Raw genomic sequence first — 14,569 nt, forward strand, 5'->3', positions numbered from 1 at the left:
TTTGTGTAGCCATTTTGTTGACCAAGAAGAAAATTAACCATCTTCAAGTCTACACAAATCACCCGTTTATGTTCTTGATAATTTTATCTTTTCCAAGACTAAAGACATCCTGATTCTGCAGAAAAGATCTTTTAAATAGCAGTAAAAAAAATTAATAAATTCAACCGTATCTAAGAAACTAGAGCTGATGCGGTTTATCCAATGCAATTTTCTGAATTGGCGCCCCAAAAAACCCAAGGCACCAAGAACATTTTTTGTTGTTGTTGGCCTGTGTAATAAAATAAGTTAATCGGAGATGGAAGTGTTTTTCAATAGAATTTAGCCCAGTAGCACTCCACTCGATTATTTGTATTCAAATTTAAATCCCTATTCGGCCAAACAAATAACGAATTTGGGGCGCTGCACAGGGCCAAATTGAATCAAATATGAATATTAGTACAGTCTAAATCTAATTTGAGCATATTCATTATAGATATTCTGAAAAAGTTGACTGGATGAGTATGACTTAAGGACTGGGTTGAGAACCATAACATAAACATACCATAAAAGCGCCCTTGTATACTGCAAATACCGTTAAGTTCTATGCGGTTCACAGAAATTAGCAATACAAATGAATTGGCAACCAGTATCTAACTTCCAAAAGATTCTGTAAAAAGATGCGTCTTTATTATTATGAAACTATTTTTATTGGCAAATGGAATAACAACTCACAAGCATAGAATACAGATAAGGATTGTAAACATTTCCAAGAACGAACAGAAGAGGGCCCCCGCCAAAACTGTTCATACGAATCTGAAAATGTGAATATGTGAGTCAGATCTCTAATCCGTGTGATGTAGACCTGCATTTCCCAAGTTGGTCCTTGCCAGTTAGGTGTTCAGGATTTCCACTAAGAATATGCATGAGATTGATTTGCATATACTGCCTCCATTGTAAGCAAATCTCTTTTATGCATATTCATTGTGGATATCCTGAAAACTAGACTAACAAGGGGGTAGTCCAGGACTGACTTTGGAAACACTGGTGTAGGCTGATCTAGGGGGGAATTTATCAAGGGGTGCTAATTGCTTTAACACATTGCTAAATGTTAAGATGCCCATTATATTCCTATGGGTGTCTTAGTGTTTAGCATGTGTTAAATTGGTTAGACCCCCTTTTCTTAATTTATATTCCACATATCCTACAATTCTATGCAGATTACAAATTATTCGGTGTCCATGTCAAAAGCGCGCCGGGATAAAGGCGCGAGCAGACAATTGAGCGCAGCGCGGAGGCGCGCGCCGAAGAAAATTACTGTTTTTAGGGCTCTGACGGGGGGGGGCATGTGGGGGGAACCCCCCCACTTTACTTAATACAAATTGCGCCGCTTTGTTGGGGGTTTGGGGGGTTGTAACCCCCCAATTTTACTGAAAACTTCACTTTTTCCCTGTTTTTAGGGAAAAAGTTAAGTTTACAGTAAAATGTGGGGGGGTTACAACCCCCCAAACTCCCCACAACGCCGGCGCGAATTGTAGTAAGTAAACTGGGGGTGCTCCCCAACTAAACCCCCCGTCGGAGCCCCTAAAAACAGTAATTTTCTTCGGCGCGCGCCTCCGTCTTGCGCTCAGTTGTCAACGCGCGCCTTTGTCTTCCGCGTTGTTGTCTATGAACCAATTATTCAGGTACTCAAGCATTATTCCCTAACTGTCCCGGTGGGCTTCCACTCTATCTAATGTACCTGGGGCAATGAGGATTAAGTGACTTGCCCAGAGTCACGAGAAGCAGTGCAGGATTCGAAACCACAACCTCAGGGTGTCAAGGCAGTAGCTCTAACCACTTCACCCCACACTCCCACACACTCCTCTTGTTGAATTTCCCCCTTAATGACTTCATCTAAGCATGCTTCTGTTTTCCCTTTTAAGTCTTCAGAAATCCAAAGCTTTCTGGGTTGATATCCAGACAGGTCTCATATCTTTGACTAGATGAATGACAGATGTAAAGATGCTTTGTTAACTATGTTTTGCCATCCCTATCGATGTTTGCTTTGCTATCTCCTACCATACTATGGGGCCCATAATAAAAAAATATATATAAATGTCCAAAAAGCATCCTAAATTAGCATTCGGACAACCTAATTGCCAATAATCCAAATCATCTTTTTGTACATCTAGTAAGGTATTCCAGCCTCTGTACGTTCAGAGCACGAGATGGGCAGGGTGGAAGCGTGTTATGGGCATGCTTTGGGTGGGTTAGACATGGATGTCTTGCAGCGATAATCAAACAATTTGCAAGACATCCTGGATGGAACTTATGCGTTTGAAACTAGATTTGTTTTAGAAGATGACCAAACTGACCAGAAGACCATTGCACGCATCAAGGTAAAACACTCCCCACACTCCCCCAGTTTTCACTGACCCCCCTTCCACCACACAAAAATGAGAACAAAAAGGTACATATCTGTCTCTAAAACAGCAGCATCTGGTATGGGGTGATGATGCGGAGGAACTGAAAGAAATCTCAGTGAATCTGGAAGATTTACTGAGTCAAATTGACAAGTTAAAAAGTGATAAATCGCCAGGACCGGATGGTATACATCCCAGGATACGAGGGTCATTTCATAAATAATGCACACTATTTTAAAAAATTTACATGTTTTATATTTCTTTCACGTATTTCTTTACAATCTTTCAATATAGTCTCCCTGCTTTGCAATGACCGAGTCCCAACGTCCGGGAAGCTTCATTATTCCATCCAAGACACCGTTTTAGTTTAGTTGCCAAATGGCTCGGGTACCGGTGGAAGAAAGCTCTTCCAGAGATGTAAAACGATGTCCACTCATAGATTGTTTCAACTTTGGAAAAAGGTCAAAATCTAGTGGTCTCATCTCTGGACTGTAGGGAGCATGAGGTAACACCTCCCAGGCATATTTGTGTAGTTTTTCAATGACATTCCCTATGTGCAGGCGAGTGTTGTCATGAAGAATGAGTGGCCCAGCCAAGAGCAACGAGGTCGGGTTTTGTGCATTTCTTGCAAAAAATCACGATAATTCACTGCTGTGACACTTCTTCCATATGGAACTTTGTCTGTGATGATGATGCCTTCATGATCATAAGCAAAAATCATCATTTGTTTGACTTTTGATTGAGCTCGTCAAAATTTTTTGGGTCATGGGGAAGATGGAGCTCTCCACTCGTCATTGAAAAACTATGCGAATACAGCTAGTAGGTGTTACCTCATGCTCCCTCCTGTCCAGACCTGAATCACAGTTACCGGATGCTAGGGTCCACCATGGGAGTTAGCGCCCAAGAAAAGGATCTGGGTATCATTGTAGACAATATGATGAAACCTTCCACCTAATGTACGGCGGCAGCCAAAAAAGTAAACATAATGCTGGGAATTGTTAAAAAAGGGATGGTTAACAAGACTAAGAATGTCATAATTCCCCTGTATCGCTCCATGGTGCAACCTCACCTAGAGTATTGCGTTCAATTCTGGTCTCCTTATCTCAAGAAAAATATAGTGGTGCTAGAAAAGATTCAAAGAAGAGCGACCAAGATGGTAGAACTAGGGTTACCATATTAAAAAAAGCCCGTCAACATAACCCTGCCTCGTCCCATTCTGCCTCAACCTCGCCTAGTTCTGCTTCCAGCCCTGCCCCCAGAATGCTTCCTATCTTTGCGAGGAGCTCCAACTGCATCTGGAGGGCCTCTGAGCATGCACAGATGCATGTGACGTCATCCACGTATGCTCAGAGGCCCTCCAGATGCAGCTGGAGCTTGTAGGGGCTTTCCAAAACCCGGACAAATGCCATTTTTGGAAAGTCTGTCCGGGAGCCCGCCTAAGTAGAACACCATAGAAATAAAGGTGGTGAAGGAAAATGAACTCAGCTAGACTTTCTGTAAATATAACGTCAAAAAGCAAATGGAGCCAGCAATAGAAAAAGCAGTAGCTTAGACAAGAGCACATTTAACTGAATAAATATTTCCTTCATGACACAAAGTTGAGAAGTTTAATCTTCTCCTTATGTAACTTTTCATGCATGATGAGCCATTGTTTGTTGCACAAAACATTAGTGCTGGCTTTGAACTGCACTTGATGTTTGTTGTTTCCAAGACAGACCCTCCCTGCTAATTCCCATAACCTGGCGTAGTTATGGGCATCTCATGTTGCTTTCAGATTTAAATCTTGGCAAGCATAAGGCACGCTGCTGCAAATTATTGCTGCCCAATTGAGGGAAATTTTTTTTTCCAATTTGATTCAGCCTATTGAATTGGTTTTTTGATTTACATAAGAACATAAGAAGCGCCATCTCCGGAACAGACCCTAGGTCCATCAAGTCCGGCGATCCGCACACGCGGAGGCCCTGCCAGGTGTACCCTGGCATAGTTTTGGTCCCCATATCGCTCTAAGCTTCTCGTAAAGAGAAATGCATCTAGCTTACCCTTACCCATGTCACTTCATGCCACTCATAAGGAGATGTACATCCAACTTACCCTTAAATCCTAGAATGGTGGATTCCGCAATTACCTCTTCTGGGAGAGCATTCCAGGTGTCCAGTACTCGTTGAATGAAGCAGAACTTCCTGACATTTGTCCCGAACCTATCCCCCCCCAGCCTCAGCCCATGTCCTCCTGTCCGTGCCACATTGGACACTGTAAATAATGTTTTTTCCTGCTCTATTTTGTCGATTCCTCTCAGTACCCTGAATGTCTCGATCATATCCCCTCGAAGTCTCCTTTTCTCAAGGGAGAACAACCCCAGTCTCCCAAGTCTTTCCTCATAATCCAGGTTCTCCATATCTTTCACCAGCTTTGTTGCTCGTCTCTGCACCCTCTCTAGCAGTATGATATCCCTCTTTAGGTATGGAGACCAATGCTGGACGCAGCACTCCAAGTGTGGTCTGACCATCGCTCCATAAAGCGGCACTATAACTTTCTCCGATCTACTCGTGATTCCCCTCTTTATCATGCCTAGCATTCTATTTGCGTTCTTCGCTGCCGCCGCGCATTACACCGACGGCTTCAGTGTCCTATAGATTAATACCTCCAGGTCCTTTTCCTGTTCAGTTTTTCCCAGAGTTGCACCTGACATACTATACTTGTGTTCCTTATTTTTTCTGCCTAAGTGCATCACTTTGCATTTTTCCACATTAAACGTCATCTGCCATTTATCTGCCCAATTCTCCAATCGGCTCAAGTCACTCTGGAGTTCCTCACTGTCCTACTGCGATTTGATGGCCTGGCATAGCTTTGTGTCATCTGCAAACTTGATGATCTCACTTGATGTTCCATCCTCTAGGTTATTGATGAAGATATTTGATTTTCCTGCCCAATTTTAGAGTTTCCAGATTTTATTTAAATAAAATCTGGGCTCTTAGCCCTGCCCCTAGGCCTGCCCAGTTCCACCTAGCCCTGCCTTGTTACACCCATATTACACCTGAGCCCCACCCACTCAACCTGTTCTCATCGGTTGGGAGGCGTGGATGCCCTTCTGACAAAGTACCGGGTTTTGAAAAGTTGTCTGGATGCCCAGACAAGTCCTCTAAAAAAAAAGACATGTCTGGGTAAATCCAGACGTCTAGTAACCCTACCCAATTGGGTGTTTTTATCAAAAATCCTGGCAGGTTTATATTGTAGCCTCTTCACCCACCCCACCTCCCTTTGCCCTCTCCAACCCCATGCTGACATTGGGGTGTAAACAAAAAAGACATTTCTTCGCTGTCTGGCAGGATACACATTTCAATTCTGACACATTGTAATCACAAAATAGAAAATAAAATTATTTTTTTTTCTACCTTTTATGTTGCCTGGTCATTTTATTATTCAAATCATGTTGATCTCAGGCTCCGGTTTCTGTTTGTCTTCTTTTAACTTGCTCACCAGGGTCTCCTGCCCATTTGACATTTTCTTCTTTCTCTGTGCTCACCATCCATCTTCCATCTCTGTACTTTCCCTTCTACTGCCATATCCAACATTTCTTTCCCACTGTCTACCATGTCTCTCTCTCTCCCTGCCTTATGCCCTGGGTCAAACCTCTCTATTCCCCTTCATACATCATCTTTCTTTTCCTCCCCTCCATTATCATGTGCAACATTTTTCTCTCTCTCTATACACCATCTCTCCTTGCCCTCCACCCTATGTCCAACATTTTTCCCTCCCCTCCATCATATACAGGATTTCTCCCTCTCACTCCTTTATACCTCTTTGTTTCATCTCTCCGTTCCTCTCCTCCACCGCAACAATTCTTCCTCTCTCCTTTCTCCCCCCCATGTGCAACAGCTTTCCTCCCTTCCGCCTGTGTAGCAGCACCCCACCGATCCTTCTGCCTTTGAGACCTGACGCACCTCCGAGGCCTCTTGCAACAGCAATGGTGGCGCTCTGAATGGGCTACTTCAAGACCTGCCCTGTCCCACTAGGGTTTCCCTCTGCCGCATCACTGATGTTGTCAGTGACGCGGCAGAGGGAAGACCCCAGTGGGGAAGGCCGCCAAGCAGCCCGTTCAGAGCACCTCCACTGCGGCTGCTTTAGGAGGCCTCGGAGATATATCAGGTTTCACTGTGGTGGTGGTGGTGGGGGGGGGTCGCTGAATCAGTGAGTCCAATTTTCTTGGACAACAAATTGATTTGAATCGATGAATCAGGCAGCACTACTGCAAACTATGTTGCCCATAATTGCAAGTTTTGCCTAAAATCTGAGGATAGAAATTTTGTCTGTGGAATAGTGCGAGAACAAGTATGTTCTTTTGTGCAGGTACCACTGAATGAAATAAGCTCCCGCTTTGCATCAGGCAGCAGAAGGACTTATGTAAGTTTAAGAAAATGTTGAAATGTCACTTAATTTGTAAGATGAAATATAAAATTTTGTTAATGTTTCACAGAGATAGGATGATGATTGAGATGCTTCTGGTGTGTAGTAAATATTTGTACGTTGTATTGAATAGTTATTATGTATGTAAGGTTGTAATCTACCTGTTAAAAGCAACTATAAATAAGTTTATAGTTTATTATTTGATCCCTCAAGGATTCAGTCATATCTTTCTAAATTTGCATGACAGTTGAAATAGAGAATATTTATCGCCCATCGTGGTAAGTGCTGTACAAGCAGTTAAGACTCCTGCTTTAAGGAAGGGTTCCTGTGTTTGCAGCATTGAGAATAGACAAAATTCTAAATAAAAATTAAACAGGCTTGAGAGACACATGGCAACTTCCAAATATAGTACCTACCAAGCAAGCCTTTGGTGAAAGCACTGTTCCCTCTAAGCTGAGAGGGATTCCTCCAACTGCATTACTGCCAGCGGTGGGCAGTGCTTCAATATTTTTAATTGCTAGGGACAGGCAGGTTCCTTGGAGTACTACAGAATTTGTCTGACCCTCACTATTGAAAATGTGATAGTGAAATAGCGCCTCCCACTGGCAGGACTGTAGATGGAGGACTTATGTTCAGCCTAGCGCAGCAGTCTCAAACTCGCAGCCCATGGGCTGCATGCATCCTGCCAGGTACTATTTTGAGGCTCTCGGTCTGTACGCGATTGTCCACTCCACAAGTGTCCAACCGTCGCTGTAACCTCACACAAGTGCTTTTTTGCAACTGTACACGATTGTGAGGTGGAGTCCAGTTGCGTGCAGATGCAGGAAAGCACTTGCGCGAGGTTACAGCAGCGAGGTGGGCAATGTTCCAGAATGTAAGGTAACCACTGGAGCAATGGTCGGAGCCAATGATTGGAGGCCGTGCAGCTTGTGCGTGTGTCTGGTGCTGGAGGAGGTGAGAGCTGAAGGCGGTTGCGGATGCCTGTTATAACTGTTATAATCTTTTGTTAATTCAAAGGAGAAGGAAAGATGTTAGTATAAACTTTTTATTCACCAACATGAAAGATATACACAGAACAGAGAGAACACAATCATTTTCTCAGTACAATGCCACAATACAGATTAACATGGTAACACCCAACTAGAAATCCCAGATATCAGCGAGAGTCCAGGCCTGTACTCTGATAGCCTGGAGCCCTCCAAATCCATACTAGACACAACCCCCCAACCGCTCCCTCCCAACACCCCCCACCCCCAAAACCCCACCCTCAACCCACTGGCAAGACAGGGGCAACTGGCTTCCGCAAGCGATTGACCACCTGGCTCTTTATCACAGGGGGCAAAGTATCCAAATAAGAAGCCCAAACAGACAGAAAAAGCTTGCTCCGAGATCCAGAGAACCGAGCGGACATGGACTCCCAGTCCATTAAAAGATGCAATTTATTGCGCCAATACCAGATGGTGGGCGGGGAGTCCTGAAGCCAATGAGTAAGAATACATTTCATTCCCACAATATAGCCCTTACGAATGAGCTGGCTATCCCCTGCAGAAAGGCCGCCTAAATAGCCCTCCGCCAAAAAAATAGTCCCTTCCACCGATGAGGGGAGCCGATAACCTACCAAAGATTCCAAATAACAGCGGACCTCCATCCAAAAGGCAGAAATTGAAGTACACAGCCACACCCCATGTGCCAAAGAATTATCAACCCGGTGACATTTCAGACAAATAGCCGTAGGGGCACATCCGAAATAAAAGGCCCGCTGCTGCGAGACATATCCCCGATGTAAGACCCGAAAGTGACATTCCCGGAGCTCGGCGCTCTGCACCACCCGAGGTATCCGGCGCACCAGAGGAGCCAAGGACGCCACCCGCGGGCGACATCCCAGGTCCCGGGCCCAAGATGCCAAAAGCCGCTGATAATCCCTCCGAGGCTGCAGAGCCACCAATCTGCGATGATATTGAGAGATAGAAAGCCAATCCCACTGAGCATCAAAGAAAAAGTCGCGTACAGTGATAGCAAAAGACTGGGTCAATGAGTCCCTGGGCAAGGAGGCTACATAATGTGAGAGCTGCATATAAGCAAACCGATCCGTCGCACCCAAAGACCAGGACGCCTGGAGAGTCAAGAAAGGAACAGCGCTACCATCCATCTGGAGAAACTGCTCCAAAGTTCGGAGTCCCTTCCTCGCCCACCTTTTGAAAACAACATTGTCCCGTCCCGGACTGAAGGCCGCATTGCCCACTATGGGCAGCAGAACAGAACTAAAAGGCGAGTGACCCCACATCCGCGAAACACATCTCCAAGCCCGACGAAGCGGCTCCACCAAGCAGCTACGGGCCCCAGGCCCCAATCGCACCTTCCCGTCCCACTGTAAAAGATAAGGCAGAGCCCACGGAAAAAAATAATCAACCTCCAACTCCCGATCAGTATGCTGAGAGCCAAAAAAGAGCCAATCCCGGACATGCCGAAGCAAGCATGCCAAATTATACAAACGGATCGAGGGAAGACCCAAACCTCCCTGTGCCCAGGACCCCTGAAGGAAAGAACGATGCATTTTACCTTTCTTACCCCCCCAGCAAAATGAAATCACCAGTCTCTGAAGACCCAAAATATCTTTTTCCAAAAGAAAGAATGGAAGCGTTTGCAGGACAAATAACCATTTCGGGAAGATAATCATGCGAAAAAGATGAACACGGCCCATCAAGGAAAGCGGGAGATTCAACCAGCGCCGTAAAAGCCCCTTAGTTCCCTGCAACAAATGATCAACATTCAAACGGTAAAGCGCGGAAACATCCATAGACAACAAAATACCAAGGTATCGAAAAGAGGATCCCGCCCAGCGCAAAGGAAAATCCGGCCCCCATTCCACCCGCAAAGATTCCGGAGACGCCATAGCCTCCGACTTCTGCTTATTTAAACGGAAACCAGAAAAATCCCCATACTCACGAAAACACTCCAAAAGAGCAGGGAGGGAGGCCCGAGGATCCGTCAAATAAACCAAGAGGTCATCGGCAAAAGCCGCCAGTTTAAAATGATGAGCCCCCACGACCATTCCCATTATGTCCGGGTTATCCTGCACATCCCGAATGAGAGGATCCAGAGTCAGGACAAACAACAAAGGTGAAAGGGGGCATCCCTGGCGAGTACCCCTACAAATTGGAAAAGGATCAGAAAGGGTATCATTGGCCCACACACGGGCCACCGGGTTTTCATAAAGAGTCCGCACCGCCTGAATGAACCAGGGGCCGAGACCGTACACTCGCAGGACCTCGAACATAAAGCCCCAATCCACCTGGTCAAAGGCCTTCTCGGCGTCAAAGCTGATCATCAAAGAAGGCACCTGATCCTGTGCGGTCCGCTCCAAAGCCGCTAATATACGGCGGACATTCTTAGCAATCGCACGGCCCTTCACAAAACCCACTTGCTGATCAGAAATAAGACTCGGGAGTACCAAGGCAAGACGGGTGGCCAAAACTTTAGCAAAAAGCTTAGCCTCAAAATTCAATAAAGAGATCGGTCTGTACGACTCGGGTCTAGTCGAATCCTTCCCAGGTTTCAACAGAACAATAATCTGTGCTACATTCAAGTGGCGAGGGAGCTCCCCCAAACCGACCGCCTCGTTAAACACCGAAGCCAACAAAGGCGCCACCTCAGCTCGCAATATCTTATAAAACTCGCTACGTAGCCCATCCGGGCCAGGAGACTTACCCAAAGCGCTAGCCTGGATCTCCCGCTCAATCTCCCCTGCAGTAACCTCCGCCTCCAACTGCTCCCGAGAGGAAGCTGAAAGAGTCGGGAGATCCCGACCAGCCAAATATACCTCCCCATCTAGCAGAGGGTCAGAGGGGGCAGAATACAAGTTCTCAAAGAAATCCCGCAACTCCCTGTTGATGTCTCCATCAGTATGCACTATCTCCGAGTTCCGCGTCTGAAGAGAAGCAATACGCGAACTACCCCGCTGCTGTCGAACTAGCTTTGCAAGAAACTTACTACTCTTATTCGCAAAACGATAAAGATGATACCTATAATGCTCCATAGACCGACGAGCATGTTGGTGTAACAGAGAGTTAAGCGCACACTGAGTCTCCAGCAATCTAGCCCTATCCGGGAGTGCCCGAGTGGTGCCGTAGCGTCGACGGAGAGAAGAAACCAGTCTCTCCAGCCGAAGCAGCTCTCGCGTGCGCGCTTTACGCTGAAAACTAGCATAGGAAATAATCTCACCCCGAAGGACCGCCTTTGCCGTCTCCCAAGCCAACGAAGGAGTACCAAAATGAGCTGCATTGGTATCCTGAAATGAGCGCCACCGGGCTACCAGATGTTCGTGAAATTTACTATCACGATATAGGTGGCAAGGAAAGCGCCAACCCCGAGGGGTCCCCGGCGTCCGAGATAACTGCCATACCAACGCCACCCAAGCATGGTCCGATACCTCAATAGGCCCCAGCGTAGACTCTACGACCTCTGCAAACACAGAGCGGGAACAGAGAATATAGTCTATACGAGATAAGGAAGCATGGGCCCGAGAAACGTGAGTGAAATCCTTCTCCAAGGGATGCAAGACCCTCCAGGCGTCCACCAAGTCAAGGGAGGCACAAAGAATCTCAATTCCAGTAGCAGATTTCCGAGATTCCCTCCCCACCCCCGACGATCTATCCCAAAGAGGATCCGCCACCTCATTGAAATCCCCCCCCACCAACAAAGGAACATCTCCATAGACCGACAAAAGGTCTGCTAAATGATGAAAAAAACCCACGCCCGGGCTATTGGGAGCATAAAGGTTGCAGAGAATGTAAGGTTTAGAGTTCAAACTAACCGAGGCTATCACATACCTACCCTCCGGGTCCCTAAGGACAGTCTGTACCTCCAAATGAAGATGTTTACCCACCAAAATAGCCACTCCAGCCCTCTTACCCAACGCCGGGGAATCCAGGACATCCCCCACCCACCAGGTGCGCAGTTTGGCATGCTCCGCAGCAGTCAAATGCGTCTCCTGCAAAAAGGCCACGTCCGCCCGGCTCCTCCGCAGCTGTCGAAGCACCTTCTGTCGCTTTATTGGGGAATGAATGCCCCCCACATTCCAAGATAATAACTTAAGGGACATAAAAATGAAACAAAAATACCCAACAAGGAATCAAAAAATTCAAAAGCCTAGGAAGAGGCGTCCCAGCAAGCCCCCCTCCTAAGGCCACAGTCCTGCGGAAGCCAGTGCCTGCGGTCACCATGGAACAAGAACAACAACCCTCCCCACCCCACCCTCCCCTCCCCCCCCAACACCAACCCACCCCCACCCACCACCCACCCCAACCCAACCCCCAAACCCAACCAGACCAATCCTACCCCACTAAACTCCTCCCATCCCATCCACCCCAACCCTTCTGGTCCCCACAGGAACCCAATCACTACAGACGCCCCCTCCACAGAAACCCCCCCAAAATAGCGAAGAGAACTGGACAAACCCCCAAGAGCAACCTAGCAGAATAGAACCCATCTCCCGATCTCAAGACAGCCTCATATAATGCCTCAGTGTCCCAGGAAGGGCCCCCCCGACCCAAAGAAACCTAATCCCCGACCCTATCCACCCCCTAATATCCCTTGAGAATGAAAAACCAAGAACCCCAAACTCATACTCAACCGGAACCCCAAAACCCCCACTCTAACTCTCCTCCCCCCCTCGCATCAGACACTCCGCCAACCACTCGTCCCCATGCACGCCCCTCACCCCAGTCAACAAGCTCAACAACACCCGCTCCAAAAGATGGATCCAGGCCACCGTCCACCCAACACAGCCTGGGCCGTTTAGGGGTAGAGAGAGGCCCCGTCCACCCGTAAGAAACAAGAAAGCCCCACACATCCAAGGGCCTGGAGACCACTGAAAGTCAAAAGCACAGAAGCTGAGCAGCGCCCCAGTCAAAGACCAAAGTCCAACCAAGGTCCCAGCCAAATCCAAGAAGGAGTCCCAAATTGTGGTCGAGCCAGAAGAATGAGGAGCTCCGAAGAGAGAAATCCAGCAAAAGTCCAGGGACACCGCGGCATCTGGAAGCACAGAATCCGAGCGGCGCCACCATCAAAGACAGAGCCGCACAGGGCCATCTAAGGACCTGACAAAGATCCAAGAAGGAGACCATAGTTGCACCAACTCCAGAAGAAAGAGTGTCTCTGAAGACCGGCAGCTATCAAGCCGGACCAGCAGTAGAGGAGATCACACCAGCGGCACTAGTAGAAGGCAGGTCCACATTCCACGCATCCAACATGCTCTGCGCCTCCGCTACGGTAGAACAAAACTGAGTAGTGCCATTGTGATGGACCCTCAACCTCGCCGGGTAGAGGAGGGCGAAGCGAACATGGCGAGCCGCCAGCGTAGAGCACACCGGAGCAAATGCCCGCCGTTGCTGAGCCACTTTTGTAGAATAGTCCTGAAAACAGAGCACCCTGCCGTTTTGATAGGTGAGAACGCGCTCGCCCCGAGCCGCCTGAAGAATAGACTGTTTGTGAGCATAGTTCAAGATCTTTGCTATTACCACCCGTGGCCGGGCCTGATGAGCTGAGCTGAGACCCAGGCGATGCGCCCTCTCGATACGAAGCGGGCCAAGATCCGCAGGAAAGGTAACGGAGGCAGCTAACCAGGCTTCCAGCGTGCCTCTCAAGTCCCGCTCCGCTACAGCCTCTGGAAATCCGATAAAACGCAAATTGGACCGGCGTGATCTATTTTCCAGGTCCTCAATGCGATCCTCGAGAGCAGAAATAAGGCGCTGCTGTGTTGTCTGGACATCCTCCACGTGCTGCAGGCTATCCTCCACATCGCTCACCCGCTGCCGGAACGCCGCCGCCTCCTGGCCCATAGCATCCAGCGAAGCCTGGACCACCGCCAGCTTGTGATCCAACGGCAGGAGCTTTTGTTCCAACACGAGCTCCATCGCCGCCGGAAGGAAAGATGTTAAAGGAAAGATTTATAAACTATAAAGAGTTTTACCTCGTGCAAAATTGTCTTTTCTTTACTAAGACATTAGCTATTTTTTTATTTTTTTTTTATTTTCTGTGGCCCTCCCAAGTACCTACAAATCCAAAATGTGGCCCTGCAAAGGGTGTGAGCTTGAGACCACTTGCCTAGAGGGAACAGTGGTTGAAAGCCTTGTAAAAATGATTGAAACCAACCCAAGGTAGCATGTTGTTACTCGAGACAGCAAAATTTGAGTGTCGAAAGCAGATGCCACGTCAAACAAAATGGTCAATAAAGTTGCGTGTTCTCTAAGGACTCAGTTCGGATTTGGAGTTTTGATTTCAAACAAAATGACATTACGTACTGTTCCATCTTTTTTGTACTACATCCTCGTCTGAAATGGCACTAATGCTGATCTAACATAGTAACATAGTAGATGACGGCAGATAAAGACCCGAATGGTCCAACCAGTCTGCCCAACCTGATTCAATTTAAAAATTTTTTTTTTTAATTTTTTAATTTTTCTTCTTAGCTATTTCTGGGCAAGAATCCAAAGCTTTACCCGGTGCTGTGCTTGGGTTCCAACTGCCGAAATCTCTGTTAAGACTTACTCCAGCCCATCTACACCCTCCCAGCCATTGAAGCCCTCCCCAGCCCATCCCCCACCAAACGGCCATACACAGACACAGACTGGTGTAAAACACACTTTTCAAGGATTTTCAGCTAAACTGAAGCTGGCTATCTGCTGATAACTGCACAATAGTGATTCACACCTGCTTTCTACTACCTGGTTAAAGGGATTATGCCAAATCCTAAAGAATTAACATCCTGAGCAGTGCAGGTGCTG

The 14,569-nt window shown here is 47.2% G+C and overlaps 1 protein-coding gene across 2 annotated transcripts in view; it reads left to right on the forward strand.

Moving 5' to 3' along the window:
• DEGS2 (delta 4-desaturase, sphingolipid 2) overlaps window positions 1-14,569 on the forward strand; it is a 146,781-nt gene that overhangs the window by 77,042 nt on the left and 55,170 nt on the right. The window contains exon 2 of one of the 2 annotated variants that reach the window (XM_033951869.1): window positions 6,729-6,782. The exons of the other annotated variant lie outside the window; for it this stretch is intronic. The gene's annotated coding sequence lies outside the window, so the exon portion shown is untranslated. The remainder of the gene's footprint in view (window positions 1-6,728; window positions 6,783-14,569) is intronic. 2 annotated transcript variants of the gene reach the window in all.

This window comes from Geotrypetes seraphini, chromosome 7 (genome assembly GCF_902459505.1).
Source record: "Geotrypetes seraphini chromosome 7, aGeoSer1.1, whole genome shotgun sequence".
NCBI lineage: Eukaryota > Metazoa > Chordata > Amphibia > Gymnophiona > Dermophiidae > Geotrypetes > Geotrypetes seraphini.